Source organism: Cariama cristata, unplaced genomic scaffold (assembly GCF_000690535.1).
Source record: "Cariama cristata isolate BGI_N322 unplaced genomic scaffold, ASM69053v1 scaffold4725, whole genome shotgun sequence".
In the NCBI taxonomy this organism is placed as follows: Eukaryota; Metazoa; Chordata; class Aves; order Cariamiformes; family Cariamidae; genus Cariama; species Cariama cristata.
The window spans coordinates 3,471-15,680 of record NW_009618008.1 but is presented as its reverse complement, the minus strand read 5'-3'; the positions used below and the strand labels follow the sequence as shown (position 1 = coordinate 15,680).

Genomic DNA, 12,210 nt, shown 5'->3' with positions numbered 1-12,210 from the left:
AGTAAAAACATTCCTGTATACACTGAGGTACATACTTATCTGGAAGTACACTTTTTCTCCTTTCAAAGGAGAAGGAATTTGCTCACCATTACTTTCTAAGAACAGTTTTCCAAGAGCAACTGCTTAGTTAGTTACCCTCTTTTCAGAGTTTTTTAATCAAAATCAAGTAATATCAAATAGCAAAACAATTTCTTTCATTGTGCAATACTGAGTACTCTATTAATGTTACTGAAAAAGGAAGAGGTAATTTAATTAATTGTAAAAAATACTGCTTTGTTTCAAGCACTCACTTTATGTATTTTTTTTGCTATTGTTTGCATACTAAAATTACGGATACTTCAGGAAAAGGGATTGCTAAATATTGTATCTACTTAACTAATATTTTATAGCTTTTTTTCACATAAAGAGCACTGCAGGAACATCAGGAACCCCAAAATGATCAGAAATGCACAGCCTCAGTATAGAAGAATTGATTCTGAAGCTTGCCTGTCTTGTAGTCTGATTGCGAAAGAATGCACTGCTGTAACATGTTCAGTTTTCCCTCGTAAGAAGCAAACTCATAACCTATGAGACTTCTATAAATTTCTGACAGAAACAGTAGCTATATTACTTCCCAGTCAGGGAACAAAAAGTAGTGTGGTGCTTCTGTAAGGCAATTTTGTAACCGTTCTGTACAGAGGAGAACCTGATCTGTGTAGTGTCCCTTGCAAAGGAGAAATAGGAGAACCACTATTTAGCTCTAGGATGTTAGGTCTCATACCAGTCTTTAAATATCATTATGCCCCTCTTTACTGAAGGCAGATGCCATATGACATAGGATACCATGAGAATGGGGACATCAAAACTCCAGCTTTGCTGATGTCTGCATCCATGCTTTAACGTGTCTTCCTGTTTATCACATGAACGAATGTTTTGACTAAAATTACAGATATGCAGTGGACCTTAGTTCTTGCTGGCTCTCTTTTTTCCTTAATTCATGCTCCTTTTTCAGCCATGCTTAAACAAAAAAATAACGATCAAACAAAAATAACAAAAAAAAGCCAACAGAAGAAGCAAACACAGTGAGGATGAATTCAATGAAGTGTGTTCTGCACCACTTCATTAGATGCAGGTCAACCTATGCAGATTCATTCACTGTGAGGGTGGTGAGGCACTGGAATAGGTTGCCCATAGAAGTTGTGGATGCCCCATCCCTGGAAGTGTTCAAGACCAGGTTGGATGAGGATTTGAGCAACCTGGTCTAGTGGAAGGTGTCCCTGCCCATGGCAGGTGGGTTGGAACTAAATGATCTTTAAGGTCCATTCCAACCAAACCATTCTGTGATTCTGTGATCTTTGGCATTGCTTGTAGCTACTTCTAATGTCATGAAATCTCTGCTGTGAGTTACATCTGCTGTGCAAGCCCTGTGAAGAGGATTTTCTTCTAGCCAAGCAAGAAACAGATAGCAAAGGAGACTAAAAGTATAGCAAACTCCATCAGTGCCGTTTTGGAGAGAAGTCCACCATGTGTTTACACATCTGCATGACTTTTATATATAGTTTTGATGAAAATTAACCTAAAAAATTAAGTGATCATTTTGAACTCAGTCATTGAATACAGGAGACCCTGTCAGCGCAAGACCCCAAGTCTCCTCAAAGAGAAGCAGTAGCGCTTTTTGCAAAATACACCAATTCTAAGGTGGAGCAATACAGGCAACATCTGTGCTTGCTCTTTTGCTGTGGAGGTTACAATTTCTGCAAAAACTTAAACACTGGCTGTTTCAAAATAAACTCGTTTCCAGCAAACAGCAGAAATGCATGGTGGTTAGAGGGAGGAAGTGTGCGGGAGGGAAGAGCCTGAGACAGCCCCAAGATGTGCAAGTGTGAATCTTTTATGGTCTTGATACCACTTTTGTCTTACCCTTTCTATTGCATTACAGGCCTCTAATCCATGAGTAGCATGCCATTTAAGCATATAATTGCCCTGTCTTTATTTTCATGTGAATTCCTAACAGAACAAAGAAAGTTATTTTCAGTTTTGAAAACAATTCAAAACTGTGTTAAACCCAAGTAGTATAAGCACAGAAGCCTAAGGAAAGGCAGATATAAATATACATGAGAGACTAAGCATTAGGTGTATAGTGGGGTTTTCCTCTTCTGTGTCTTTCAGATAAGACGATTTATTAATAAACAGTGAACTACTGCTTGGGAGATGGTATTTTGGTTTTTATGAATATCAGCTCCTGGTTGCAAGATTACATTTGGGAGCTAGAAATCCCGTTTAGAAAAAAATAAAGACAAGTTAAGCAAAGAATAAATGTTTCTGAAGTTACAAAGAGGTTGAATAACTTCTTCTTTGTTCAACTTACATGTACTCTTCCACATCCAGGTTTAATGTTGAATCAGGAGGAGGCTGATCAGGAGTCTCCTGGTCAGGCTGCAAGTAGACTGTTGAGGAACGTTTATTAAGTTCAAGCTTTCAGGCACAGTGTTTGAATGGGCTTTATATTCGCCCAGCTGCGGAAACACTGAAATCCATATATCCTTGATTAACTAAGTCCCCATCTACATGATTTGAAATGTGGATAGAGGAATTAATACAGCCTACTTAGAAAGTGTTACAGCCCTTATATCTTGCTAAAGAGTCAGTCTGCTTACAGAAAACATGATTCTGGAAAAAATCCCTGAGTTCTTGTAGCCCACTTAATTTGTGTCTCAAGACTTCCTCAGAGCCCTCGTCTGATGATGAATTTTTCCAAGACACCAAAGACAAGGTCGAGGCTCTGTGTGTTACACCCTACCACCTACAGTATCTTTGCCCCAGCTTCTCAATCCTGTCCCCATCCCTTGCATCTTGCATCATCTCTCACGACTACCTGAACAGCAGAGACAAAAATGATAAAGGAAGAGGGAGCAGGATTAACTTTTCTGACAACACTGAGAAGTTAGATCAGTTCAGCTTTCTTGAGGATCTTGACACTCAATTTAGGGTGTCTACTCTCTTAGATTTTATTTCATTATTAGGTGTATTTGCTACCCTCATATGGTTTTCCTCTTTAAAACATTGTCTCCTGCAGTTTCCGTCTGCTCCCACTCTATATTGGTGATGAAATACTACACAAGAGGAGGAAAGTATTGTGAAAGTGAAACTATTGTTCTATTTTATGTCTGTCCTTTGAAAATGTTTGCCTAAACACACCATAACTTTGACCCATTTTTCCCGTTAAGGGAAGTTGCATGATACTGACCAGTGAGAGAGAACAAAAATCTGAAAAATTCCTGTCTTTTAAGCCCACTCACATTGGGCATGCGCTCTGCTTTCACAATGTCTGGCTGCTGCTTCTTCTGCAGTATTCAGAGTTTCAAGTATTGACTGCATTGTGCGAAGCAGCTTTGATATTGTTTGGGACTTCAAACATGCTGATAGCCTCAGGCCATATTATACATTGTGTAAACTATTACCACTGAAACATTCTGAGGCCTAATTCAGTAGATATTCTCGGTGAATGAATCTACAAGGGTGGCCAAAACCACTTTGTAAGCTTGGTTTGTTACTTTGCCAAGCCCTAGAAAAAGTCTTAGATTGTCTCAACATTTGAAAGACTCACACACAAGATTTATCCCACAATCTAATAAGAAAAATAAACATAAGGCTAAGCCATGCATCTCTTTTTGCCACTTAACAGGTAGAAGTTGTACGTATGAGTGTGACTGTGAATGAAACAGGTTATGAATCGTCTTGCCTCCAGGCAGGCAGTAAGCGGCAGGGATCTCCTCATGCAGTTATGTTGTATAGGGAAGGACAGGAATAATTTTCATGTCTGTATATGTGTTTAGATAAAAAAAATTTCGAAGTCATCACCATTTTTCTTCTAGGCAGTTGTAAACAGGAAATTCAAATAGGAAATTGGTTCAAATAGGAAAGCTCAAATTAAACATAAAGCATGGAATGACAGCATTGAGCAGGTTTCCCCCATTTCTCCTTTCTTTAGCAACCCTGTGATTATCGTCATGCTGCATCAAGTTGTTAATTTGATTCATGTGTTGGTTTTGGAGCAGAGGCAGGGTGAAAAATACAGAGCAATCAAATAAAATATTTATTGTGAATTGAAAAGTTCTCACCTATATTCTTATTTTACCCTTTGTATCCATATTAAATCCTGGCATACATAAGTCAAAAGATGATAGGTTAACTGAGAGAAGGTGCCTGAACAGGAAAAAAAGGTGGTTTGGCTGTTCATAAGAAATAAAAAGATAAATCTTTAATAATAAAGTGGCTACTTGCAATGGTGCTGTTACTGAGATGCTGTGCAACAAAGTACACAGGCACATGATTAGGTGTCATGCACCTCACTGGAATTAGACATCCACCTGAATTCTTTGCAGATCAAGGACAGATTTAAGCATATTCCTAAACTTAAGCGTGTACTTAAAAGTTTTGTTGATTTCTTCAGTGTCCTCCAAGCTAACATTAATTGGCTGCTAACTGGCCCAAACTTTGTGTTTAAATAAGCCTGTTACTACATTGTGATTACTTTTTAGTTGGTTTTGTGGACTGTTTTATGTCAAACCCTAGATCTATACAGTAGTTGACCAGGGTGTCTGTAACAAAACTCTGAAATGGAACTTCAGTTGAATCAATACCAAAGCCTTATTTATTTTATGCAGCACCAATGTTATAAAAACAAAACCAACGTTCTTCTTGCTTTCCTTAGATCTTTATCTTTCCTACAAATAGCACAGCAACCACATAAACTTGTATTTTTCTGTTTTAAAACAATCCATACCTATGCACAGAGATGCTCATCAAGTAAAATTTCTAGATTTTGCTCCAGAAGTAACAAAAAATTATTTTTTCAAAAATTTTTGTGACCCACTCCTAAATGTAAAGGTCAAAGGAGGAGAAACCTCAAAACATCACCTCCTGTGAATGTGTCATGTCAATTCCCTTTTGATATTATTGCTTTGCGTATTTAATTGAGCTTTATTCAAAGTAATTAATGTTTCTGTGCGTATTTAGAGTGGAGTTACTCAAGATACGCTTATATTTAAAGCAGCACCTAGCTGCAGACACTGAAACTCCCTCTCAAAGTATTTGAAGGCAGTTAAATGGCAGAAAAAAATTTATTTCTCCCAGATCATACTTCTTACTGAGGCTTCTGTGGAGTTCTGACACAGAGCTCTTTAGTCTCACAGAAGCCGGCATCTGGATCTGAACTCCCTTGGTTGATTCATTTCACAGATATGGCAGAGGATTGTATGATCATTTTGTTTGATCAATAATCAGTACAACTAGTAATCTGCAATCACAAGCCCAGAATTTCTAATTAAGCTGCAGTAGGTTTTCAGTAAAACATACATATATTAGGTAAAAGATCAGATTAGTAAAAGAGTCACATCTATAAGAGCATTGTCTTAGTGTTTAACTATTAAAAATCTTAGACCTTGTAGTTGCATGTTTATCTTGCTCTATTCTTTTGTTAGGCCATTCTCTACTAGATTGAAGAAATGTTCCCCCTTCAAAAATACCGTCTGTGTTGAGTTACTCGCATGGCGCAATCAAGTCATGTCTTTACCCTCTTAGATAAAATAAATTTTTTGTTGTTAAGAACCACTGTAAATTGTGTTTCCAGCATGTGGTTCAGAAAACAAGCAGCAAGGTCTGATTGCTCATTTTCAAAGAGCATAATTTTTGAAACATCAACACCCTAGGCGCATGTGCATGTCATTCCAGGAATAGTATCATTTCTGTGAGTAAAAAATGTGTGTTAACCCACTTGTCTTGCTATCCCAGTGCTTAACTATGAAAAAATAATATATGGCTTCATAGAGCGTCTTCTTGAAGTTGTAGGTGACTCTCTACCTTACATCTTAAATCCACTTCACCATTACTGTGTTTCTGGACACTTTCTCTCATTTTATGCCTTGCATTCTCAGTCCTACATGCATAATTTTGTGTATGATTTTATATAAAATTGTATTACAAACACACCGCTTAAATAGGTTCACCTTCATAAGTGATCCAGACCACTCTGTCTCTATTGCCATCATTAATTCCCACTCCACTAATTTCTGTGTCGTCAGATTTGAAAGCGTGCTATAGGAGAATGTAATTTCAACTTTCGTAAACTACAAGGAAGCACTGTAGCCTCTTAAGATTTGAGACTTAATAATTGCACATGATCCGTAATGTCTCCTTAAACAAAATGAGTATAACTATATCTGTTAAGCCATCATAATGGCTTCAAAGTACAAACTGACACGTCAAATTCTCTCTTAGCTTCCCTATGAGTGGCTGTGTTATTAAGTGCTTATAGATTCATACTATGTCTCTAATGGATCCAAAGATCTCATTAGAGTTTTTAAGTAAATAAAAACATTTTTGTAACTGGCTCATGCATTTCCATGGAAGAATGTAAGAGTTGAAAAAAACAATTAGTTTACTGGAGATACATTATATTTCCCTGAGAATTCCTCCTTTTACTTGGAAGACCCTTTTTAGCTTCGCAATGTATTTTTGGCACGCATTCATGTTAAAATAGTATTTGCAGTTAAACAGCAGAGCCAGTAGGAGAAACAAAACAAACAGGGAAAAGAAGATCCATTTACAGCTGGGATTTGAAAATGGAGAAAGCTGAAAGTCAAAAGGCCAACTGGGAGGAATCGCAGAAAAAATGGGTAGAGACAGCAGCAATGACAAGGAAGAATGTAGACTGCAGAGAAGAGTAGTCACAAAGAGTATTTTGTAGCTGTAGTACAAGGAGAAGTGGTAGAAGCAGAGGAATTGTCAACAATCATAAAATTAAGAACTCTAACCTTTAGTTTATTTCTGATTGTGTATAGTTTTTCCTTCTGACAATGCTCTGATCATAGGTTTCTTTAGTGCTTTCTCTGGGTGTCTCTGCTGATTTCCTGTTTTTTTTAAGATACCTGCAAATGCTGAGGCAGTTATCATTACTGGGTATAATTTCAAAGCTGAGATTGCCCTACGCACAGGCTCTATATAAGCCTGACAGTTATGAATGTGATTTTCTTTCTAGTCCCAGTTAGACAAATTACATTTTTGAGTCTTTGATGTACATAAAAGGTGCTTATACTAAGGCTTTATATTCTGCTTGTCTACAGGAATACATTCCCCTAGTATGAGTTCAAAAGTATGTTCTCAGATCAGTTCCACATACTCCATTACTTTATTTGCAACCCAGGGAAGTTCCTCCAGAGTACTGCTGTAGTCAACACAATCTAAGTGTCTTTAGTGATAAAGTTGGGGTTTAGTTTAGCAGCAGCTCCCCAAGTCCCTTGAAGTTCTGTTACTAGAAAGCTCCGTAACTGGCCTGTGTCCAGTTCTCCATAAAAACAGCATTTGCAAATATATTGGACTTCTCCAGAACCTTTCTGGAATACCTATATTTTCTGAGGTATGTTGAATCCTGACAGTCTGCTGAGATTTCCTGTAAGACTCTGCAATTTTCATAACATTTTTACATTTGTTGCCTATTTTGCAGAGTCTTTCATGCACAGCTGTGTCATATGTCTCTGGACTAACCTTCAGCATGGCAGAAGCACTTACATATTTAATCACCTGAGTCAAATTTCCTGAGACAGTAACAAGAGTACTGTGTGGTACTTTTTTACCTTATGCAAAACTTTTGTTTTGTTTTGTTCTTGAATAGCCTTTCCTTTTCCTTCCCAGGCCTCCCTGGATTTCTCTGGGCTAGTTCTCTCATTTCTGCCAGATGATCTCATCTGCAAAATACAACTAGCCACTCCCTCTAGTGGTTTGGCCTTATCTTCCCAGGTTTCTCTTATAATACACAGTGGGCCTTGCATTCATCAACCATAGCATGTTCAAATGGTGAAAAACCCATTGGTGCCTAGGGCACTTACTTCCCTATAGGGAAACTAAAATAGCAGCCATTCATCTTAGTCTGATCCTGTGCTGTTAATGAATTTTCACAGCATGCATTTCAGTGTTAGATTAAACATTTCTGCAAGGCTGTCTAAGGAGGGTATGGAGTGATTTTTATACTTCTGTCTCAAGAGAATCATTTCATGAGCTTAAAGTTTGTCCTCTGGCAAGTTATAATCTCTTCTGACATACCAACCAAGCAAATAATGAGACCAAGGGTACAATAACCTGATGCCTTTTTATAGTTCTTACAGAAAAGGCTTCTAGGTATCGAGTAGCATAGATATTTATTGCTGAAGTAGAGGCATTGTGAAACTGTTCCAGCTTTAGAAACTCCACATACCTACAAGAAAACCAGGGAAAACTCCTTCTCCATTACTAATAATGGAATATAGGGCTATCATCATTCTGACCTACATTGCCCTTCACTTCTTACCCACTTTTGTCCCTTGAAGGAAAGTAGAAACATGCATCTTTACTCCAGCCTCCTAAATGAGTCCTGTTGTCTCACATCCTTCCCTCTCATTGTCCCTCTCTCCCTCCTTCTCCCCCCGGACATCCCACCATTAACACCAGATGTCACCAGGCTATTGCTTCATGGATCAGAGGGGCCAGACCACAACATAAAATAGAGAAAAAAGAACTGCAGTAATGCAACAGTCCTTAAAATTTGGGTATGAGCATTCAGAGCCAAGATCTCTTCGACTATTTCCTCACAAGTTCTTTCATTCCTACAAATTCATAACGTTCTTAGAAAAACAAGTTTCCTGGCCCATCCTAAATCAGCTCCCTGCTCACCCCCCACCCCCGATATTCCCGTAACAGCATATCCTTCTTCAACATCTTAAACATCACTTTTCTGTTTTCCCTGTAAAATGAAAAGAGGGGTAAAGGGGAGAGAAGTGGGTTTGTATAAGCCTTGGGCTCCTCCCACTCTAATCAGACCCTGGGAAGGTTAGTGATTAATTGAAGCCATCTGCTAAGGGCCTTCTCTCCATGTGTTTAGTTAGATTCTGTCACATATGTTTACACAAAGTCTAAACAAAAAGCACCATCCTCTCCCATGCTACTTAACAACTTGAGATACAGGTAATGATCTTTGACTTGAAAGCAGCTTAAAAAGTAAATTGTGAAGAGCCTGTATTTAGTAGTGTAGAAAGATTCCTAAGAAACTTATGAAAACTATTTTAAAGCAAGACTTACCATTTCTCTGTTTAATTATCTTGAAAATAACAAAACCATCAAGTGTAGCTTGAGAAAGAGAGAGGGAGAAACTTGATCTTACTAGATGACTGTGACTCCATGAACTGATGCATAAAAAAAAAGCATGTTGGGACTTTCTGTAAAACTGCTCTGTTTTTCTTTCTTTTTTGGGACTTAGAGGATGTCAAATAAAAATATGAGTCAAAGGCCACAAAAAATGGTAGAGTGGAAAGAATTGTCTCTCTGAGGAAATATTCATCCTTTGTGAATACTGTATCCCCAGGGCTGATGGTGCACAGTTGAGGCCCAGGAGCAGCTGTTCTGTTCACATATTCTCTCTAATTAATACAAGAATTGCCATACTTTTTTTTTCCTAGACAGAACTTCAGGCAGGTAAAAATGCATTAACTTTTGAGCTACTTGCTGACCTTTTCTTGCTAAGTAGACTATTTATATACTACCAGTAGTATCAGTAGTAGCAGCTGCAGCAGTAATAATAGTCATCATACAGTTATCTTGAGAGAATACAGCCACAGATAGAGATGTATTTCCATGCATGCTTCTTTCCTTCCTGCATTTCTTAGCAGTAGCCACAGGCTATGGAAATTATTTCTTTTCTGCCCTCACTGCCCTGTACTGGAGTTCCCAAGATGTTCTGCATCATGTTCTGCTATTTCTCCCAACACTTCCCAGGGAGAAAACTGTCCATACATTGACACATAGCTCTCAACATGTGAGCACTGATTCAAGGATATACAAGATGCACCAGATCTGTATTATGCCATTCTTACAGATGATTTTTGTATCCAGGGTAAAATGGACACATTCTAGCTTCCATTATTTGCAATTTCTTCTTCTTCTTCTTCCTGCTCTTCTTCTTTCATTTCTCTCTGTACATATATGTATTTTTGCTCTTTGGCATGATGTGATGGACCTTTTGCACTTTCTGTGAATGCCGCTTTTCATATTTGCCTCTTAGTGAAGGTGTCAGAACATGCACAATGACCATAATGCATTTTTAGCTACATTTCTCTCTTTGCCTTGAAAGAGTCTCTCGTGTTACCGCCACATGGGAAGGAAACAGGACTAGAGGCAGGCATCCTAATGGAGCCACAGGTCGTGCCCCATGTAGAAAGTAGCGGTGATATTAGAGGCAGATTATTTTTGTGCCTCTGCAGGTTGCAGAATTTGCAGCTAGGAGAGAAACTTTCCTGTCCGCAGACCTAGAAGTGGAGGAGTTTTCCACTCCTAAAAAGGCTGCACTGTAATCAGCCTGTGGAACACGGACATACAGGGCTTCCCTGAATTAACTTGTGTTTAAACCAACACACAGTTATAGAAAACCAACCAGTGTTGACTTTTAAAAAGTGCCAGTGATGGAAAAGTGATGGAATTGTCTTGAATACAAATTTAATACATTATGAATTATTCTATTTTTGCAAAGAATAGCAATGTAATCACAGCCAAAGAATAAGATTTATGAGCTCCTTATTTTTCTCTGCAAAAACCCATATATATAGTCATGTAAATTATTCTTGTCTCACTATAGCCATCAGATACTCCTATGAATACAAGAAGCCCTTTTATATCGATTCCCTGTTCCCCTTCATTGCTTAAAAAGACTTAAAATAATGTATGTCCATGGTTGTTCTTACTGGCCTCTAAGTGTATTTTTGTTTGTTAGCGTAAAGAATCAATAAAGCTTAAGAACCAGATTAATCTCTGTAGTAAATTAACTAAACCCTCTGATGTTGCACAGGCAATAAATTGGTGTTAAATATTTAATAGGGTACACTCTTGAAATATTTCTCTTGATATAGACATGGATAAAAAAAAAGTAGCAATTCAGTAAAGCATGACTCCAGAAGTCAGATAGTATTTAATGCAAAAAAATTTTGTATTTGAGATTAACTGACTTTATACTATCTGCCTGCTCCTGCTAGAGCTTAAAAATATTTTGTGCAGCAATAATCAGAAATTACTTAAAGATGAATCTCAGAAGAAAATAATTTCCTATGCATTTAGCAATTACTGTGTATCATGCGCTAAATATCAGGGTATGTCTGAGGAAAAAAAAAATCTGCAAGTATACCTTCTTCTCCTTCTAAAAATCCTTCTTTTACCTTCTGTTTATTGTGATGAAAGAACAAAAAAAATATGAGAAACACTTTTAAAAAGAAACATTATTTTAATAGTGTTCTTAGAAAATGTAGCTTCCAAGTGCTTACTCCAGAGAAGCCAAAAATAATTTCAGTAGATCACATTAACTTTACAGGTTATGGTGCCTTTCAAAGCCTGTTGTCATGATTTCTATTACATTGCATGAGCCATTTTAATAAGGAGCCTACCTTTCCAACTCTCCTGATTACCTCCCTGCTTACTTCTTTCATTCCACTTTAAAATTGAATCACATCAGGAGCATAAAGAAAAGATATTATTTCTCTTTTTTGCAGGAAAAGAGAGAAAATTGTCAAATTTTAACTTAGAACACTGCATGAAACTATACCTCAGAAAGCTGAACATAGCATCAGGATGTCTCCTCTACTAAAGTTAAAAGCTGATAAACTTTGCTGCCTGTGCATTTGCCTGGACCAGCTAAGAGTGCCAAATGCCCCACGTTACATTCCCTTCACAGAACAGGTAGATGGTCTCTTTTTTCTGAGAGCTCCACAAAATACCAGGATCCATTCCTTGGCCTTGTGTGACCCCTTCTCACTGCTTGTGTCAAGGTCAATGCATAAGCCCTTGGCTGTCCTCCTTCTTCTATGTGCAGTCTTGTGGAACTTCTCCTGTCCTCTCCATGCTTGCAGGTTAGCAGATGACAAAACCCCCTGATGCAGAGAACATGACTATAGTCTGCTTGTTTCTGTCTGTACCAAAGACTTTAATTACTACTCTAACGAAACCAGAAAGACTGTCTTCTTGTTCTTCTTAATACTAAAAGAGTCTACCTTTTCTAATCTCTGACTGGGAACTAGTACTTCAGAGCTTTCGTGTGTTCAGAAGCATATGTAATGTTCTACTAAATGAGATCCAAGACCTGCCTAGTCACAGTTGGTCTTTAACATTGTGTCACTCTGATGATCATGTTGTGTTTCTCTATATCCCCTTAGATATTGA

General features: G+C 37.8%; 1 long non-coding RNA gene across 1 annotated transcript in view; it reads left to right on the top strand.

Moving 5' to 3' along the window:
- The window catches only part of LOC104162047, a 43,300-nt gene extending 33,847 nt beyond the window's left edge, over nucleotides 1–9,453 (top strand). The window contains exon 3 of the long non-coding RNA XR_696454.1: nucleotides 9,271–9,453. This is a non-coding gene — a long non-coding RNA (uncharacterized LOC104162047). The remainder of the gene's footprint in view (nucleotides 1–9,270) is intronic.
- The last annotated feature ends 2,757 nt before the right edge of the window (nucleotides 9,454–12,210 follow it).